Source organism: Phoca vitulina, unplaced genomic scaffold (genome assembly GCF_004348235.1).
Source record: "Phoca vitulina isolate PV1807 unplaced genomic scaffold, GSC_HSeal_1.0 scaffold8, whole genome shotgun sequence".
NCBI lineage: Eukaryota > Metazoa > Chordata > Mammalia > Carnivora > Phocidae > Phoca > Phoca vitulina.
The window spans coordinates 69,683,898-69,701,284 of record NW_022589711.1 but is presented as its reverse complement, the minus strand read 5'-3'; positions in this window follow the sequence as shown (position 1 = coordinate 69,701,284).

The following is a 17,387-nucleotide window of genomic DNA, read 5'->3' as shown; positions in this document are numbered from 1 at the left end:
TGCCTGGAAGAGGGATAGAAAAACTAGAGCTCCCCCACTCATGCTGTGCCCCTAAGGATGGCAGCCACGGTGAAACATGTGGAGAAGCTGGGTGCTTGATGATTTCATGAAGCACCATGTCATTCTGTATTGCTACCTCTGGACTTAACAAAACACGAGTCTTTTTTTTTTTTTTTTTTAAGATTTTATTTATTTATTTGACACAGAGAGAGAGAGAGAGAGAGAGAGAACACAATAGGGGGAGTGGCAGGCAGAGGGAGAAGCAGGCTTCCCGCAGAGCAAGGAGCCCAATGGGGGACCTGATCCCAGGACCCTGGTATCATGACCTGAGCCGAAGGCAGACGCTTAACCGACTGAGCCACCCAGGTGCCCCTGGGAGTCTTATAAATGAACCTTTGTCAACCTTAGGTATTTTAGCCACTTCGTTTAGCTTAGTTTTTTTTTTAACTTTTAATATCTTTATTTTTTTTGAAGTTTCTATTACAGTGACTTTATTTATTTATTCGCTTGTTCCTTTATTTGGTTTTGCCACTGTTAGTTTTTATTTTCTATCATAAACTGCCAAACCTAATTATAATTGAAACAAATGGATTATTTTATGGTCTGCAGGTGAAATAGAAAGTGAAAACATAATTTTGGAAAATGATTTGGCTTGTAAATGTTCTTATGGAGTAATTCTATTTGCAGAAACACATCCTAAGTAGTGTGTGTGTGTGTGTGAGAAGCTTTAACAACAGAGACATTTATATTATAAGGAAAACAGAAACTACTTAAACAGCAACATAATGGAGTGGGTAATAAAATATTATATATTCATTGAATTAAGAAATTAAAGAAACAACATTTTTATTTTAAAAAGCATTTTGTGGTAACAATTTAAAAATATAGAAGTTTATGAAGTAAAAGCAATAGTCTCCCTTTCCTACTATAACATCTTTACTCCTAACTGTTGACAGTCTAGTGTATATCTTTCCATAATTTTTCCTTTGTCTGTACAAATAAATACAGATATGCATTCACATTTACAAGGTATTTTAAAATTAGATTATAATACACATATAAAAGAAAAATTATCAGTAACATGGAGAAATGCTCATAGTACAATAAGAAGTTTTATAAATAATATATAAATTTGATATACAGCAAGATCTCAATTACTTTTCAAAAAGTGCCTAGAAAAAAAAAGACTGGAGTGAAATATATAATAGATGTGTAAATGAATGACTAGTAAATTCTAATTTTCAGTATTAATAAATAGTTTATTATTAGTAATAATTATATTTTCTCTTAGAACTGATGCAGAGTTTTTTTCCACCATCCTCATAAGACTAAAAGTAAAAAACATCTTACTAAATTTCAGGGGAAATATGGGAGACTGAGGGCACATATTTGAACCACCTGCCTCCCAGTCGCATCCAAAATGACCTAGAAAATTTTAAAATATGCAAAACCCTAAATCAGTACTGGAAGCTAGGGAAGGAAACCATACAAATGCCAGAAACTTCAAAGAATTTCTTCTAAAGCCTGTGCAGTTGGGACCAGCTTTAAAAAAGACATCCAAGGCCAATTTGCCAAACACCAAAGGAGTGGCATAACCTGGAGGGGTGAGGCCTAGAAGCTGACTGTGGGACCACATCAGTGATTTGGTTCTGGAAAATTGTGCAAGTTTGAGAGTAGCAAAGGTGGCAAACAACAGTAAAGGCTTCAAGCAGAAAGCTCATGCATGGTGGCCATGGTTATATTATTGGATGGTTTCCCCCAGACTTTGGAGGCCTTCCCTGCCTCTCCAGAGCTGTGTGTGAAGGCAAGGCCTAAGTGCCCCTCCTGCCCCCGTCCCCCCCACCCCCCACCCCGCAGGAGCAGACTGTCACTAGCAGCAGTATTCCTTGATGATGCAGTGGGCACTGGGCTAGAAACCTTGGCCTGAGTAGTTATATCACCCACCAGCAGGGAGCTTGGGGGTGCCTCTAGAAGCCCTAGATAGGAAGCCCGCCACAAAATCTGTCAAATAGCACAGCCCTTTCACCAAATGCGAGGAAGAAATTCTATAAGTTGAAATTTAGATAACCATATTTTTTTTCAATTTTGACTTCACCTTCACACAGTACATAAGAATTACTTTGAGATGGATCATAGACGTAAATGTGAAAAGTAAACCAATAAAGCTTTTAAAGGAAAACATTATGTCTTCATGATCTCTGGACAAAATTTCTTAAATAGAACATCATAAGAACCATCCAGAAAATACAAGATTAAAAAACTGAACTTCATTAAAACAAAGAAATTACATTTGTCAAAAGACAATATTAAGAGAATTAATAAGGCAAGCTACAGATGGGAAGAAGATATTTGCAAAACATATACCTGACAAAGGACTCATATCCACACTATATAAAGAATTCCCACCAATCAATAAGAATAAAACAGGAAAACAAACTAAAAATGAGTAAAATACTTTAACAGTCAATTTAGAAAATGACCAATAAGTGTAAACATTATTAGTCACAGGAAAGCAAATGGTTAACAATACCAAGTGTTGGTATTGATAAGAACACTCATACATTGTTGACATAGGTGTAAATTGATTTAAAAAAAATCACTTTAGGAAGATGTTTGACGGTGTCCAGTAAAACTAAACATATGTATACCTAGGGCCCAACACTCCACTTTTAGGTATACAACCTACAGAAATGAATACTTGTATCTATGGAAATACATGACCATAAAAGGATGGTCATAGCTTTATTTATGAAGCCCAACAACTATAGAAGAATAAGTATATGTATTTTAGAATATCCATATCCACATGAAAGAAGAACAAACTATTTCTATATGCAAAAACATGGATGAGTTCTCAACATCATATTGAGCAAAATGAGCCAGACTCAAAAAAGTAGGATGACAGTTGTGTCCTCCAAGAAGCAGATGCCAAAACTGAGTTAGAAGCACAAAAGATTTGCTGGAAATAGGAATGGACAGGGAGAGCCTCCAAACCTGACATTTAGAAGAGAAAGGACACAAGCTGGGTAGAAAGAGCCTCAGCCTTCAGTGCGGCTCCGGGAAAATCTCGGCGAGCTGAGTGAGGAGCTTCAACATAAAGAAGGGTTTCTCAGTAGCCAGAAATGGAAAGCCAAGGTACCACCATGTTCAGTCATTGACTGGTGTTACCCAGGAAGTACATGACCTTAACTCAAAAGCTGAAGCGTCACCAGGATAAAAGGCCCAGCTTAGGGAATATAGTCAATGGTATTGGAATGGCATTGTGCGGTGACAGATGGCCACTACACTGTGGTGAGCAGAGTATAGCATATAGACTTGTCAGATCACTATATTGTACACTTGAAATTAATGTAACACCAAGAGTTAACCATACTTCGATATAAATTAATAAATAACAACAAAAACAACAAAAGCTCACACACACCCCTGGAGATGTGGTGTGTCATCTCTTGAAGGGTGATCTGAGTGACACACCCGGGTGGCTGCCACAGGTACACACCAAATGATTGCACATGTACGATGTCCAAAGTTGTCTAATCTCATCTAGTCCACAGCGACGGAGGTCAGAAGAGCAAGGATTGTGACTGGGAGGGAGGCAGGAGGGAGCCTGCTGGGTGGTAGTAAATAAGCTATTTCTAGATCTGGATGATAAATACATATATTTGCATCGATATAATTTATGCAACTTATGATATGTAGGTTATACGTCTGTTATAAAGGGGAGGAAATGATAGAGATGAAGTTTCCTTTCCAGGATTGCACATGGCCCTGACTCCCCGAGGTTGTTTGTCTAAGGAACCAGCCACACATCTCCTTTTTAGGCTTAAGAGGTCCCTAAAAGTATTTTTAAGAGAAAGAGTAAAAATAATAATAATAAAAATAAAAAACCCTTTCCGGGTTTCTGGTAGAGATAGCTAAAAAGAATTCTCACTATTTAAATATAAATAAACAGCAAAGTCCCATATCAGGCAGGACTAGGTTTGGCTATCACAGACAACCCAAAGCAATACTGACTTAGAGACGACAGAATTTATTTAATTATCACCTAAAAGAAGTCTTCTTTCTGCACATCTGCACATGGTTTTTACCTCACTGTCCAAGAGGGCACCTTCAGCTGCAATCATTACACTGCATTCTAGCTATGAGAAAAGACGACAAAGGGACACCTTCCCTTCCATTTGGAGAGAAGTTATACACGGAAGTGTATACTAGTGTATAACTGTGTATAACTATAACACTATAAGTGTATAACTACCCAGAAGTTATACACAGCGGTGGAATTCGTTCTATGAGCATGCCTAGTTACAAGGCAGTCTGGGGCATGCGGGTTTTATTTCAGGGGCCAGGTGCCCAGCTAGAAAGCAGAGTTCTATTACTAAGGATAAAGGCAAAACAGATATTGAGGGACAACATGCTAGTTCTGCCATAACCCACAGAAGAATTTGTAGGATAAAGGAAAAAAAAAAAAAAACAGCATACAATAGAGGAGGATCATATCAGAGAAACATGTATACTTCAAAAACAAAAATTTTTAGATGCATCTGTATTATGCTCTTAATTTTTTTAAAAAAGTGCTATACACTCAAAGGGTACCTGGATGTCGCAATTGGTTAAACGTCTGACTTGGTTTCGGCAAGGTTCCTGATCCAGGGGTCGTGAGATCCAGGCCGGAGTCGGGCTCCGCACTCAGCGCAGAGTTTGCTGGAGATTCTGTCTCCCTCTCCCTCGGCCCCTCCTGCTCATGCTCTCTCTCTCTAAAATAAATAAATAAATCTTTGTTAAAAAATGCTGTACATTTGGAAACAAGTGATATAAGATAAACTGAACAGAAAGAGTTTAGGAGGGCATTAGTTAAGAAATAGAAATGAAAAGGGAACTGGGTGACTAAGGAAAAAAGCATCTTGAAATTAATTCTGCAATTGTGAGATTTTGTACTTCATTAGAAGCAGTGGAGAGCAGAACTGACAATGTAGAAAACCATATCATTAATACAATCGACAAGCTTGCTGAATTTTTGCATGGCAACAAGAAAGGGAAAGCAGACAAGAGAAATGTGCCTTTGGAGAGAAAACAGATGTGGAGCACTAACCATGAGGGGCCACTATGTGGATAATGGTAGTTTTGAAGAAAAGATCTAAACAAATGGAAGAGGAGCAATATTGAAAGCCACAAACAAAGAAAATGTTTATAAGCTAAAAGTAGAATTTTTAAAAAAGATTTTATTTGTTTATTTGCGAGAGAGAGCAAGAACGAGTTGGGAGCAGAGGGAGAAGCAGACTCCCTGCCGAGAAGGAAGCCTGACGCGGGACTTGATCCCAGGGCACTGGGATCATGACCTGAGCAGAAGGCAGATGCTCAACTGACTGAGCCATCCAGGTGTCCTTACAGGTAAAACTTAATCTGCAGATCAACATAGCTTCCTAGATACTAGGAAAAAAAATAATAAATGAAAAGAAATATAGACACATCCTGGTGAAAGTCTGAATTTCAAGGTGAAATAAAGATTCCTATGAGAATCTGGCAGAAGAAAAATATCCTTCACCTAGAAAGGAAGGAAAATAATTTTTTCTTCACTTTCTCCCTTGCCATATTTGAAGCCTGAACATAATGGAGCAACATTTATGGTGTGAAAAAGGTGAAAGCAGGAAGAGCTAATCCTGTTGGTGACTTCGCAGGATTGGGATACGGAGGTTGTACACTTGTGTTAAAGAGAGGGATGCTCCCTTTTTTCATTGATCCATTGTATCTTAGATTTCTAAGTAAACACTTCGAAGATGGGGATAGGTGAGTACCTGCTAGAAAATCCAAGTGATTTCTGCCAGCTATTTTACAGTGGATGAGTCACTCAGGGCGAGAGCAAGTGACTGGAAAATAAAGGTGGACACCCGGTCAGAAGAGGAGGAAAACCTTGCAACTTACACAAATGTCATCCCAGCAAACCGAGAGTGGTGGCGGTACCACCAGGCCAAGTGGACTTCATGTGTGTGCAGGAACACACACTCACTTTCTGAGCCTATCTCTCTCCCCTGCTCTTTGATATTGAGCAAGGATACAACTTCATTTAGACAAGGAGGCTGTCACGGGGACGGGAGCTTTCATGTAGGGATCACAGAGATCTGAAGAGTTGGTCTGTGAAATGATATGTAACTTTACGATGTGGCCATTTTTGGGGGGGGGGAATAGAATCCAACTTTAATCGAGTTCTCAGAAGAGTCTATGACCCCCAAAAGATCCAGAACCAGTCCTGATGGCTTTGTAAACAAACTGAGAAAAGTGACAAAATGAGGAGAGAAAATAAGGAAAAGGGAGAGATCCTGGAAATACAGTGAACATGTCCTAAGCATCCAAGAAAGAGAAAATAGAAGAGATACGGTAGAAGCAATATTCAAAGGAATAACTGGGGGAAATTGCTGAGTTTATAGAATTAAAGGTTACCAGGCAGTAAGGAAGAGACACAGACACCTAGACCTATCCTGTTGAATATTTCAAGATTTAAGGAGAAGAAAAAAACCTCTATAAGCATCCAGGCAGGGAAAAAAAAAAAAAAAAACAGCTTATTTCTTAAGCAGTGGTTCTCAACCCCAGCTATGTATTAAAATCATTGGGTGAGGGCGCCTGGGTGGCTCAGTTGGTTAAGCGACTGCCTTCGGCTCAGGTCATGATCCTGGAGTCCCGGGATCGAGTCCCACATCGGGCTCCCTGCTCAGCAGGGGGTCTGCTTCTCCCTCTGCCCTCTTCCCTCTCGTGCTCTCTGTCTCTCATTCTCTCTCTCTCAAATAAATAAATAAAATCTTTAAAAAAAAAAAAAATCATTGGGTGAGCCTTTAAAAAATACTAGTGTCTGGGCTCCATCCTTAAACATTCTGATTTAATTACTCTGGTATGGAGCCTGGGCATTGACGTTTAAAAAAATCTCCCTCAGTGATTTGAATGCACAGCCAGGGTTGAGAATCACTGCCCCAAGGGAAGAAAAACCATCCACTTCTCCTCCAGAGAACCAAAGAGCAGCAGTAAACGGAGACTGGCTTCCAAGCTGGGGAGGAAAAGGATGATACACTCAGTCAAGAGATCATTTGTGGGGAGACCAGGCCGGTGCTCAGAAAGTATTGCACTCAAAGTTTAGAGATCCGATCCAGCCAGCCTAGAGATGGATCAAGATAAAGACCTCAAGAATGAGGGTAACATGATAAAAAGAGATGTTAGGAACCAACGGAAACTAAGTAAACCTAGAGTAATGTCTGGAAAACTGTCATTAATATGGTTATAAGACAAAACAAATTTCAAAAATCAATCTCCAAAGAAAAGTTAATAATGTACAATAACAATAAAAATTTAGATCTAGGGCACCCGGGTGGCTCAGTCAGGTAAGCGTCCAACTCTTGATTTTGGCTCAGGTCATGATCTCAGGGTCATGAGATCCAGTTCCCATGTCGGGCTCCTTTATCAGAGGGGAGTCTGCTTGAGAGTCTCTCTCTCCCTCTGCCCCTCCTCCACCCTGGCCTCTCGCCCTTTCTCTGTCCCTCAAAAACAAAACAAAACAAAACAAAACAAAACAAAACAAAACAAAAATCAAAAACATTTAGATCTAAATTCCAGAGTACATCAATCGAAATTGGGGAGAAACAGTAAGGACAGTAAAAGCCTGAAAGAGTTCTCATTTTACACGAATGATAATTAATAGATAGTTATATTCTTAAGCTTGATAAGCAGAGATAAACATATTTCAAATTACGTTTAATAACAAAAAGATTCTATTAGAAAAAAATGTAATTATAGCTTTAAACCACTAGAGAAATAAGAGCTAAGAAAACATAGTTGGTGAAAATATAGCAGGATATAAAAACTATTACACAGTATGATATTGTTTTATAAATGTATATATAATACATATAAAAGAATACAAAAAAGAAGCCCCATATTAACACTGGTTGTCTTCAACAAGTTGGGATTATGGAGTTTGTGGTTTGTTTTTTTATTAATGTGTTTCAACTTTTTCTAAATATTTTACAATTAGAATGCTATTTTTTGTAATTCAAAAAAAATCAATGAACACTGACATTTTAAATTAATATTCATCTCTCTTTTATCTTCTATGCAATTCCATAGTGCTTATTTACTACCCAGGATAAAAGTTAAGTTTTTTAATGTGCTAATTTTAGCAATTACAGGATTTTAAAAATCTGATCCTACATATTTGAAGACTAAACACCCATGAATACCATAAAGGTGTTTCTATTAACATTTCTTACTAAGTCACTTTCTGGAAGTAACATGTTTGTGTAAAATCTTGCCAAAAACAAGAGTATTAAAGTGTGTTCTGCATTAAGAAGGAATCCACATCACAAGTATATTAGAAGTTAACAAGATTTGGGAGTAAAAAACATGAAACCAGAAGAACTTGGGAAAATGCACTTGTAACTATAAATTCTGTAATTAATTTGCTTTGCAAGTTTTTTTGGAGATCCTAGGTCACCAAGTAACATCTTGGATTTGCTTTTTATTCAGTCAAAACATATAAAAGCATACATTACTTGTGGCAGGACTGTGATCTCAATGCATTTTCCATCCAACTCTTCAATTTTGATATGAAGAACACTGCACAAAGTCATATTGTTCTTTAATTTCACTTCAATTACTCCTTACATCTGTCCCACACAGAAAGCGGAATTTTATTTAATCCATGTTTTCCCAGGCTTCCATAGCCTGAGGGTACTAATGGAGTCCCATGAAGAAGAATCCAAATTCTATGGGCCTCTAACCTACCTTCCATGGGTACCTTCTGCAGGACCTCAATTGCCCTGCGGCTCTTAAGGACTTCTAGATGCCCCCGGGTGTATATACTACACGTGCTCCCAGAGGGGTCTGCCTTTGTTGCTCGAACTTCCTGCTGTGCCATCCTACATCCCACTGGGCAAGCTCTGCGTGCTGCCAAGCCTGCGAGTCTCACTGCCTTTTGCCACAGTGCAGGTAACAAGATCCCTCGTGCAGAAGGCTTAAAGCTTCAGAGTGCTGTGTTGGGAAGAAGGCAAGAATAGTTCATTCCTCTCTTGCCATTTTGTAGCCAGCCAGTTTTGCTCCTGCCTTGGCGTCCTGTTTTTAAATAAAGCTCCTCTTGGTTTTTCTTTCTAATAACGCTTCTCTCTCTCTCTCTCTCTCTCTCTCTCTCTCTGTGTGTGTGTGTGTGGGTGTGTGTGTGTGTAGCTCGGATACAGTTCCAGTGGGGCTTGGGCCTGGAGTGAAATCTAAGTGACAACCACCTCGCCGAACTCATTCTTCCCTCCCCTCCAAAGTCTAAAGTTTCTTAAACTCAAGCTGGGACTCCTGGTGCACTCATACTCCAAAAAAGCTACATCCTCCATCTAAAGAAATGTTTCATAATCTTGGTGTCGGATAAGATTACTTTCATGAGTTCGTTGTGAAGAAAGATAAGTCTGGTCTTTTTAAAATAGCACATTATTAAGCCATTGAGTTAGCCATTATTGGTCTCATTCTTGGGAGTTTGTTTGTGGTTTCTTTTCTGGACTCTATTCTGTGTTAGTTTTCATTTTAGAGAAGATTGCTACCTGGTCTAGTATTGCACAACTAGGGGATAAAATCACCCTGCGGGGGAGGGGCACCTGGATGGCTCAGTCGGTTAAGCCGCTGCCCTCCGATTGGGTCAGGATCCCAAGGTCCTGGGATCGAGCCCCACGTTGGGCTTCCTGCTCCACCAAGAGCCGGCTTCTTCCTCTCCCTCTGCCTGCTGCTCTGCCTACCCGTGCTCTCCTTCTATCTCTCTGTTAAATAAATAAATAAAATCCTCAAAAAAAACCCCCAAATCACCCTGGGGTTAAAATGCAATCTACTCACCTGGCTAGTTAGATAGTTCTTCTTATCAATATAGATAGATGCATTGCCAAAATACAGGAACAAGCAAACAAAAACCTCCTGGGAATGGTGAGGAAAGCCCTTGGCCCCTAAAGATTTAAAACAAACAAACAAAGCATTGTGAAGTATGTGAATTAAAAAAAATAATTGACTCTATTATCTCTTAACCACATCCTTTTTAAGTTGTCTTCTAATCAATCAAAATCCTTGTGATCTTTCCATATTCAGATATTAATTTTGTATCATCACTCACTACTACATAGAAATTCACGGGAACTCCCTAGTCCTACCCCCAGCTTCACAAGGTCTTGAATATTTGTGGTTTGCTTATTCCTTAATTTCCTCGGCAGCCAATGTTTTTATTTCCTGAAGGATCCCTCCTTCCAAAGCAAATTTTTCTAAGAGAAACCAACATCCCCCTCCGATTCTGTGATTTTTTATTTTAAAGAATTTCCCCCCCACTGAGCATCTTCCTGGAAGAGTCTTCAGACTTGTTCCTCAATAATTACTTTTTCTCCTTGATTCTCAATGGGAATTTCTCCTGAATTACTCTAATATATGTGGAATTTTAAAAAGTACTCTTCATACATGGAATTTTAAAAAGTCAAACTCTTAGAAACAGCAGAATGGTAGTTGCTGAACATTGGGGGGGAATGGGAAGATGTTGGTCAAAGGCATACAAACTTTCAATTATAACATGAATAAGTTCTGAGGATCTAATGTACAGCATGGTGACTATAGTTAACAATATTGTATTGTATCCTCGAAATTTGCTAACTGGGTAGAAAAAAAAAGAAGATAACTATGTAAGGTGGTGGATATGTTAACTAACCTTGTTGTGGTCATCATTTCACTGTGGATTGATATATCAAATCATCACGTTGCACATCTTGAATTTATACAATATTTTCTTTTTAAAGATTTATTTATTTATTTATTTGACAGAGAGAGACACGGCGAGAGAGGGAACACAAGCAGGGGGAGGGGGAGAGGGAGAAGCAGGCTTCCCGCAGAGCAGGGAGCCCGATGCGGGGCTCGATCCCAGGACCCTGAGATCATGACCTGAGCCGAAGGCAAACGCTTAATGACTGAGCCACCCAGGCGCCCCTTGAATTTATACAATATTATATGTCAACTATATCTCAATAAAGCTGGGGGAAAAAGAATATTTCACTATGGTTCCTAGGATAAAAGCTGTAAAAAATGTAAGACCTTTTTAGCTTTTGTTGTGAAATACCAAAGAAAATATAACTTCAACATCATACTTACTCATTCAAATACTTATTCACATATTGGGTACCAGCCTAGAGCCTATGATTATAGTAAGGTATGAGACTCTGCCCAGGGTCTCAAGGACCACACCGTCTATTGGGGGTTCATGCTGTGTTCCAGGGAGAGTGGCCTCTCTCCTTCCTCCAGCATGCCAAGCTCAGTCCTTCCTTGGGGACTCATGATCCATCTCCCCAGTTCGGTGTATAGTTTTCCTCTCACTACGCTTCTGGACTCTACTCGAATATCACCTTCCTCAGAGAAGCCTTCCCTGATTCCCACTCATATACCCGCAACATTAGCTAATCAACATTTCACCCTATTTATTTCCTTCAAAGATTTGTATCACATTTTTATTGGAAAACAAAGTGTTCATATATTTATTGTTCATTTTCTTCTGCTACAACGCAAATTCCATGAGAGCAGGATTTTTTCCTGGCTTATTTATGGGCACCTGTATCTCTAACATCGAAGAGCGGCTGGTAAGCACACTAAAACAGCATTGAAAAAGAGAATGAATGAATGAATGGAAGTTGGATGCATGAATGCAGCAATTAGCTCGTTGCAATCCAATATGATTATTGCCATAGTGGAGGAAAGATCTGGGTACCGCCTTGTATCTAACAATTGACGGGTGTGGTAAACAAGGATTACTCTCTAGAGGGCATGGAAACATGGACTTGGGAGAGGGGCCTGGTCTGGAACATCCTGTAGCTTAGTATGTCTGGACATAAAAGGAAGAGGGGAGAGGGGAAAGGCCTGGGGAAACAGAAAATGGGCAGAAAGCAGGGACCCACCTGGAAAGGGTTAGGGATTCTCAGGGGGGCATTTCAGCCTTTATCCAGGGAGCAGTGGGGGAGCGGATAGACCCTGAACACTGACAGGTGAAGGAGAGAGAGGGAATAGGAACAGATCTATTCTATAGAACACTCACCTCAGAAGCACTATGGAAAATGGGATGGGATGGAAGAGATCAATAAGTCAGCCTGGTGATTCAGGAGTTCAGGCAAGAAATGATGAGGAATTGAACTAAAGCCAGGGTTATGGAAACAGAGTAGAGGGGAGGGTGTAAAATCTGGGCCTAAAATCAGTTGCAGAGGGAGGAGTCAAGTTCAATTCCTCAGGTAGCTACAGCTCCTCAGTGGAAGTTCTTCGTTTTCTATAAAGCAGTCCCAAGGCTGCTACTTGTTCTTTGGAGACTAGACTGAGGCCAAGAGAGCACCTTCCAGATCAACCTGATGGTTGAAAGGACAGCCTCAGGGGTCATCCACTCCTGCTGGAGGCAGAAAACATGGACCAGACCTCTTTGTTTTGGCCCACAGGTCAGCTTCAGCCTGGCCGCTTATATTCTGATATATACGGTAGGTAGGGTTTCTGAGGCTTCCATCTCCTCATTCATCAAAATTCCTTTTAGATAAGGGTGTCTATTCACTTCTACACTTATCTAACAAGTATTTGGTGAAAGCCTACTAAGTGCTGGGTTCCAGGAACAAAGCCCCCCACCCTCAAGCAATCCAGAATTTTATTTTTTTAAGGTTTATTTATTTGAGAGAGAAGAGAGTGCATGCGTGGGGTGGGGGAGGGGGCAAAGGGAGAGGGAGAGAGAGAATCCCAAGCAGACTACCCATTGAGGGAGAGCTGGACCAACCACAGCAGGGACTTGATCCCAGGATCCTGAGATCATGACCCGAGCTGAAATCAAGAGTTGGCCCCTTAACTGGCTGAGCCACCCAGGTGCCCCAGCAATCCAGAATTTAGTGCAAGAGACAAAAAGACCATTCAAATGCCCTATGATAAGTACTATAATAGACGTCCTCACACAAAAAGCACAAAGCAGAGACCCCTTAAGTCAAAAATGAGTTTAGGAGTGGGGGTCTTAGATCAGCCTAAGATAAGAATCCTCAGAAAGAAAAACAACTTGTAACTAAAGGATGATAAATATTCATTAAAAAATAATGCAGGTAGAAATAAACACAAGTGTATCAAAAACATCCACAGTTAATATGAATACGTGACATTTATTGAGTGCATGAAATGTGCCAGGAGCAATGGATTTCGTCTATGTTTTCCTCATTTCATTCTCATACCAACCTTATGAGGTAGTCACATACTCCTCAATTTGCAGGTGAGAAAGTCACAGTTCACAGAGGTTAAATATTTGGCCCCAGGTCACACAGGAGTAGAGCTGGGATTCACACTGGAGGAGTCTGAACCCAGAGTTCTTAGCGGGGATGTGGCCCTACCCTCAGCAGTTAGAGCCATCTGTCTACCCATTGGTCAGTCCTCCACAGTGTTTAAGAAACTTGCCCACCATCCGCTGTGGTACTTCCGGGGGAAGAATTCAATCCAGTTGGCTGAGCTCCAGTGCATCTGCTCTTTCACACAGCCATGTCTTCGGGCTGAACAGACAGCCTCCATGAAGAAAAAGAATGAGGAAATACACTAGTAGAAAATTCACTTTCCCCTCATTTTCTTTGTCTCAATTCTCTACAGGAGGAGCCAAGTGCCGCCTCCTGCCTAAGTGCCTCTGTTCCACAGGGGACTTTGTCAGAGGTTACAAGGCCAGGGGCGGGAGAAGGTGGGCTGGCCCACACACTGCTCCACCATTTGCCTGAGGGTGCTGAGAAAGCTGGCAGTCTATGATGGGAAGTCATTCTCAAGGAACATTACCTGTAACTGCTGTATTATGAGGGCAAATGCTTTTTTTTTTTTTTTCCAAAACAGTAATTGGGACCGTGCAGTTGCTATAGTGTTTACGAAAAACTGGAAGGTTAGCCAGAATTTATGTTGAGATTCTTCCATATTTTACCTCAGCATCCCAAGAGCCGGCTCATGATGATAATAGAGGTCCATATTGTCATATTACCATTGATAACTCCTTCCGATATAGCTGGAAGACCTAGGCCTTTCCCCACCTGAAGGAGGCCCCAAGTTATTTTTGTGGAAGTCTGGGATGCCTCTCTTGGGTATCCCTCTCAGGCCTCCAGAATTCAGAGCGACTCCTGCTCTCCTGAGGGAGAGCTGCTTTCATGCCCCTTTCTGCTGCTTCCCTCAAAGGTACAAATGAGCTGGGCCTTCTTTAAGTTTCCCTCTGCAAGAAGGCTGGCTCTTTCCATCAAAATTCGGAGATGCCTTTCTCCACACTTCTCCCTTACATCTTTCCAGCCAGGACCTGATCCAGCATTACTTGAATCATGAGTCTCGGGAAGCTACTTGGGAAGGCAAGGCCCTCAACAGCTGCTCCCAGCCCCTATTCTCCATGCTCAGACTGAAAAAAGGTCCCAGGATTCCTTCCCCATCCTTCTCCTCGCCTCCCTCCCAGGCATCTGCATAAAGGAGACTCTCTTGCCCTTATGCCTACAGAAGAGCCCAAAGTGAGGCCTTGTTCAAAGTCGGAACCCAAGTGGCCCATTCACCCCACCCAATCTAAACCCTCACCTTGGCCCAGAAGCTACCTTCTCTAAGGAATACAATCGCCTAAAAATGATTGAGGAGATACTGGATTATCTATAGTAGGAGTAAGGCTGTCATGGGATGATAAAGAAACGTGAGATGACATCGATACTTAGATGAATCCAAGTATCCGTGAATCATGGATTCATACAATCCATGAAGTACATGTATATATGGACTTCAGAAAATGGAGCCCAAGAAAGAAGCTTTCTCATGTCTTTTTGGACGTTGGGAAGCCTGGGTAGCATAATGTAGAGAAGATGCCGTAGCTTGCGTAGTCACAGAGCCTGCACGACTGGTGGTGGGGGCCCAACAGGCAGAACAGAATGACAGGAATCCATCAATGATTCTGCAGCCGGAACAAGCCACTGGCCCTCTGAGCCTTACATTTGTTTTTGTTTTTTTTTTAAAGATTTTATTTGTTTGACAGAGGGAGAGACAGTGAGAGAGGGAACACAAGCAGGGCGAGTGGGAGAGGGAGAAGCAGGCTTCCCGCTGAGCAGGGAGCCCGATGCGGGGCTCGATCCCAGGACCCCGGGATCATGACCTGAGCCGAAGGCAGACGCTCAACGACTGAGCCACCCAGGCGCCCCGAGCCTTACATTTGTTTTTATACCCAACGCAGATAATTATACCATCCTGACTGGGTTGTTTGTGCTCAACATAATTATCTACACTTGTAAACCACAAGTGCCAAAAATATTGGTTATTATAATATTGCTTGCAAGGAAGAAGTTGAGTTGGGGGCAAGGGTGGGGAAAGGGAAAGGGACAGGCGGTTGAGGCAAGGGGAGTGGTCTCTAAAGACTATGGGACACAGTGTGGGTAGCCGGGCGGGGGCGGGGGGGGGGGGGGACCAGTACAGGCCAGTGGAGGTACCTCAGGAGGGAGGAAGACGTCCCAGGAGACAGGAAGAGAAGACTGAAGGAGGCAAATGGGGCCAAAGACGCAGTGCAGAGGGAGGTTTTCTCAAGAGTCCTAGATGCTTTTCAAATGTTCCACTGCCATTCCCAGCTTGATGTCAGAGATTGTTCCTGCTTGGCACACTGCAGAAACCTGAGGTCAGGAGCCTCAGAAGCTGAAATACAAGCCAGGAAGTATGAATCAGTGCCACTCAGACTTCCCAGCTTACGACTTCATGAGGTGTGTGTGTGCACCTGTCTCACATGGACAGGCCTCAACCCCAAGTCTGAGCTACACAGAACCAACAAAGCAGAGGTTCCCCAGTTCACCTTTAACTGCTGAGCTCTTTTTCATATTGCTGAGGTAATATTCAAAATTTCCTTCGAAGGGCCAGTGTGATTCTGGCAAGAGGAGATGATCATTAAGCCTGGTAATGAAAACAAGTTGTTTTGGGGCGCCTGGGTGGCTCAGTTGGTTAAGCGTCTGCCTTCGGCTCAGGTCATGATCTCAGGGTCCTGGGATCGAGCCCTATGTTGGGCTCTGCACTCAGTAGGGAGTCTGCTTGTCTGACTCTCCTTCTGCCCCTCCCCACCGCTCACGCTCTCTCGCTTTCTCTCTCAAATACATAAAATCTTTAAAAAAAAAAAAGAAAACAAATTGTTTTGAAGGGATGGTTAAAATTATGTATGGCAGGAATTAAATATTCCAGGTAACATTTAATGAATCATAAGAGTGGTTTTTTAAGACTAATGCAATAAATGCTTCCCTTGAGACTTCTGGTTGAAGTACAGGGTTTCACCTCAGGAAACTTTTAAGTATAAAGTATTATAATTGTAGAGGTTGCGAGGGAGGGCATTTAAAATATGCAGAGTGATTGGCACGCTCTGAAACCCCAGGTGCGACTCTGTCCCTAACTGATAAGGCGACAGTTGGTATCCAGACGCCCCCATTCAAGAAGTGGTTTTGCCCCCCAAAATGGGGGAAACCACTTTGACAGTCTTGGATTCCAGTCATGGTGGGGCAGCTCTAAGGAATTCCAGGCGAGCCCATTCTCACAGTCGGAAAGCAAACAACGCAGAGAATAAACTGTCTAATCTCAGTTCTTCCCATCCGCCTCACCTGGAGAGTAAATTACTTTGTGTTGTGTAAAAACAATTCACAACCCTCTTAAGAAGTAGGAAGAAGGAAGAGTGGGCAACAGGGACAAAGGATGCACCTGCTTGAAAATCACCCTTTCTCATTCATGCCTCAGGGGTCCCTGTGCTAGGAGCAAGAACTCAGGTTTTGATAGAAAAGAGCTTTGGGTGAAATTCTACAATGCCCCCCTACCCTAGGGTCAGTTAACATTGTAAGGAAACTTTAGGGTGAGTATAAAGGAAAGAAGCAATAATGGTTGAATCTCAGGCATCCAGAAATAGGCGGTCAGAGAAGCTTTGGGATGATTTCCCTGGCTCCTTTCACATGCAAGGAACTGCCTGACACACAGGACTGGCCTCTGTGCATATAAACGTATGTCCACTGTGTCGGGGGACGTTTGCTTTGGCTTCTCTTGGAGGCATCCATTTGTCCAGGGAGGTCTGGATGGCCAATGAAGGCACTGCCTTCCTTGCCATCTTAGCAGCTTTAAGAGGGTGAGTATTTTTCTTTGAGACCAAGGCTGGCACAGACAACTTCCTCGCTGAAATTTTCTGCCAGGCTGGGTTGCTTTTCTTGCATAATTCCACCCCTCCTCCCCCCACCAGCCTTTGGTCAAATTTCTGGAGACTTTGGCATATGTATGTGGGATTGTATCTATCCCTTCCTGATGTGGTGGATGCAAAGATTTGCCTTCTCTTGGGTGAAATTTACAAGCACGTTTTCCTCCTTGACAGGAACAAAGAGCCACAAATATTTTCT